Source organism: Tiliqua scincoides, chromosome 5 (assembly GCF_035046505.1).
Source record: "Tiliqua scincoides isolate rTilSci1 chromosome 5, rTilSci1.hap2, whole genome shotgun sequence".
Taxonomy (NCBI): domain Eukaryota; kingdom Metazoa; phylum Chordata; class Lepidosauria; order Squamata; family Scincidae; genus Tiliqua; species Tiliqua scincoides.
The window spans coordinates 31,816,604-31,821,181 of NC_089825.1; positions in this window are offsets into that span (position 1 = coordinate 31,816,604).

Below are 4,578 nucleotides of genomic sequence, written 5' to 3' on the forward strand. Positions count from 1 at the left end.
GACCGGAGACCTCAAAATAGCTACTTAACATGAAAACCAAAACATTGCTAGCAGATTTTGTTCAGTCAGAAGAAGGGCTGGGCCATCCATGAGATAAGGTCAGGCAAGGCAGGTTGCCAGACAGCCCAATCCTGAACTTCCCGGCACCTGCTGAAGCAGCGGCACTAAAACAGCTACTGCTGTATCCAGTGGACCAGTTCACCACCAGGGGGTGGAGGGAGGGATGCTTCACTTTTGTTTTTGGGGTTGCACAAGGATGGGACACAAGGAGGAATGAGAAATAGGTGGGGGCAGCCAGGATGTGGGGAGGGAACAGGCTCCCTTGTCCATCTCAGAAGGAATGGACCATCCATTGGTTGAATAGATGGCAGTATGTTTTTCAATGTATGAGGGAGGGAACTCCCACACACACACACACACACACACACACACACACACACACACACACACACACATACACACACACACCCTTGCCAGCAGCTCAGTTTTTTCAGCAGAACTCGTTGGCTGAAAAGACTGATACTCATGTCGGAGTCCCCAAAAAGCTATGGACAAGTTCCCACAGCCACCCATTTAGACTCATGCACGAGTTGAGTCACTGGGGGTGGGACTGGACTTAAGGCTAGCCGCAGTGGATTGGCACATCCCTGGCACATCCCTGCTACTCCCTTTCACCTCTCTTCATGGCCCAGTTTGCCCATGGTGATTTCTGTGGGATGCAAAACAGGCTTTAAACTCAGGCTCCTCTCTTTAGTAGTTCATGGATGTCTCTCCTGCAGAGCAGTGAATAAGAAAAAACTCTCTCATCTGAGTGTACATTTGACAGCATGTGGTGAAAGAAAGCTCTCTCACACGCTTCGAAACACCAGAGCTAATCCTCACAACTGCCATGACTTTGGCTGACTGACCTCAAAATGCCCTGCTCCCAACAGACTCCTTCCAACATACCTCTTATGCCTCAGGGTGAGATTTCTACTTCCTCCACTCAAGGTTATCTTCTGATCCTTTAGCAACAAAACGAGTTTATGGTTGAAGTTCAGTCTAATGTGATTGCCTATCACCATTATGGTGTATTTCTTGCCCAGATCAAACTGTCATTGAGCTTTAAAGAATATTCACGCATGATTAGAGGTGCAATTTTTTTGGTGATAAAATGAAAAAAGCAAAACACTGCACTTCTCATTTTTGTAAAAAAAAAAAAAAAAAAGCAAAAAAAAAACCATAGCAAAATCTGCAGAAAAATAAAACCATTTTCTAACAGCTCTACATATTGGTCACTGTAGTCTGGTTGAGCTGGATGGGGGGGAGGTGTATGGGTAAGTGGCATCGCTTGAAGGGTACAGGGGGAAAAAACTACACCAGGTGCACTTGGGGAGATGACACCACTACTGGCAGAAATGGTAAAATCTTTGTATTTTCAAATAATGACATTGTTATGTAATATTTGATGCATTATTTACTGCAGAATGAAATGAAACAAACTTCATTGGAATATATTATATTCTATCAAATGTTATAGCCAAAAAACCAGCAAAGGAAATCACATCTGCCTTACGTAACAAAAAATGGCTTTCTCTAACTTAAAACGGACCAATGGGACAGATTGTTCTGAGAGCCAATGAGGTGTTATTATGACACAGCAGAGGACCAATAAAGGATTATAAGAACAGCCCCACTGGATCAGGCCATAGGCCCATCCAGTCCAGCTTCCAGTATCTCACAGCGGCCCACCAAATGCCCGAGTTAGTAAGCGTCAGCTTATTCCATGTATCAGATCTAACTCTTATTCAGTTGTTTGAGGGTCATCAAGTTGGTCACTGGTTTTTGATTAGATATTTGTTGGGGGACTGTACTGTTATATATTAAAATAAATAGTTAATGGAGGTTAAACCACCCCGAGTGATGCTACTGCATTGAGGCTGCGCATATTTATTCTGCATAGTCTGGTAATGGGAGGAGGTCCATCATGGAGGTGATGCAATGAGTTCACACATGGGGTGATGCAAACCCTGGTGATGCCTCTATTGGTAATGACTGTGGCTGACTTAATACCAACTAGATCACCTGCCTAGTACACTTTTAAAGTGATTATAAATGGCAATTATAATTTACTTAAAAATGCACCCTTGGGATAAAAACACATCACACTGCTTTGTGCACTTCTCATTTTTGTCATAAAAACCCCCCAAATCTGTGAAAAAATAAAAACCAAAAATCACACCTCTACGCATGGCTAGTTGAGAGCATCAATAGGGAATGTGCATGTAGTCCATTCATTCAAATGACTGATTCCTGATCAAAAAGGTGATTTCATATCTTAGTATTATGAGCTGGGCCAGGGAAGTCTCTCTCTCTCATGTAGCATTTTCCAAGGGGTTTCATAACTAGCGAGAGTTTTTAATTGTGTTCTGCATAACTTCGCCTGGCAAATCTTATTTGCTTTTCTACAATGTCTTCCTCTTTTATATCATCTAGAATTCTGCCCATACTGATTCAGAGCCCAGTCCTGAGCTCTTCGCCCTGCATCGGCACTGAGCCCTACAGCGACACTGTCACAAACGTGCCATAAGGCATACCCGTGACAGCATCAGATCAGCACTGGGGCCAGCTCAGTGCCAGTCTGTACCGAACCCAGGATCAGCCAGAAGCCCGCCGCATGCCACCCAGAGGAACGGAAGAGCTTGAGATGGCAGAGAGGTGAGTCGGGGCAGGGGGGCATTCCAGGGTGGGCTGGGGGATAAAGCAGGGTGGGAGGGGAGCTGGACCAGTAGAGTTGGATCCAGAACCCCATGTCAGGCCTGCTGGTGAGACACTGAGATTCTCAACTCTGCACCATCAAAATAGCCAGTACAGACTTGAGTAGCCCCATTGCGGGGCCTGCACCCTTACCTGGGAGAAGGCGTCAAACGTCCCCTTTCCCCTGAGGAGACTGCAGCGGCTGCCCAGTGTCCATTGGATTCAGGGGGAGCCATTTTGGCTCCGCTGCTCCTCTGGGTGCTGGGCAGCTCAGGACTGGGCTGTCAGTCAACCATTTGGGGGGCTTATTTTTCAGCCCATGGTTACTGTGGCGGTTCCGAACATCAGACTTGATTGATATAGCACAGGCTGATATCCTGATTCAGCACAGCGTACAAAGACTACAGCACTTGAATTTGAATGAAAACTTGTGTATGCACTCACCAAACCTGCAGTGAGAAAGCATGTTGTGAAGCAGTAGGCACATGTGCGTGCACCACCTCTGCATATACCTGGTCATGGGTGACACGCACTATACATGCACACACAAATTCTCCTTCACAGAAAGATTGCAGGAACTACATGTATATGTCACTGCTCACATACGCTGCTATATGAACAGTAAAATGTTGATGTGCACAGTTCTTTTGTTACCCTGTTGTTTGGAAAAGATTCTGTGTCTGACACAACCTAAAGATCTAAAATCACAGGATGTTTATCTGCATATTTTTCATCTTCATTCCATCTGGGGATGAAGATATATAGAACAGGGAAGGAAAATAGCTCCTCAAATTTTAAATTTGGGGAAGATTAAACCAGGATAAAACTTTTTCTCTCTCTGACATAGAGGGATTTATTTGAGGAATTTATATCCCAGTTAAAGCATGCCCAAGGCAACTCATAGAAAACAACAGAGTACAATTATCAATAATGCTAAAATTATGGTTGTGAAAAGTTCCTACCGGCCTATGCTCATTAAATCACCAAAACCTTCTTTTCCTTAATCCTGCGGTTTTCAAACTCTCCGGGAGTTTAAAACCCGCAGTAAGTCTTTGCGGGGGGCAGGGGGGAATTGCTATCACCCCACTCTCCCTTTCCCTGATCTGGGTGCTTGCACAGGGCTCCCCGCACACGGGGACACTGGAGGGTGCACCCCAGTCCCTGCAGCCCCATCAGAAGGGAAAGCAGAGCGATCACTCCGCTTTCACTTTTCCTGACCTGGGGAGCCCTGCCGAAGGTTGCGCAGGGCTCCCCACACCCTTGGGAGGCTGCAGGTGGCTTGGGCAAGTGAGTGGCAGATCACGCTGCTGTCTTCCCCCTGTCTCCTAGCTGCCCCTGCCCCTTAAGGGGGCAGAGGTCAGGACCCACAGGCTGGGGAGTCATGAATACCACTGCCTTAATCCCTTGGAAGGGAAAATTGTAATATAAGAAAATGTACGTATATACAGCTCTTAGAGCCCAACCCTAAACCTCCTCCCCACTGTGTTCAGATGTGAGGAACGCTTTATGGCTGGTGCAAACAGCCTGCCAGCCTCACATGCAGTAACCTCAGAGAAACCTGATATCACCGCACTACGTTTGCCCCCTTCCCCCGAGTAAGTGAAGCAGCCCCCCAATGGGACTACTCACTTTAGTGGCGACCTTTTGGTTGCCGCTAAAGTAAAGGCACTCATGTAGGGCGAGCAGCCCTGCCCGAGCGCCTTGGAACCTGTGGAGCTCGGCTCCACAGAACCGCCTCTCCTCCCTAACACGCCTCCCCCTCGCCCCCGGCCATGCCTCTCCCCTCCCCGGAACACCTCCCCCACACCCCCAGCCACACCCCCTCCTCCCATTCTGCAGCCC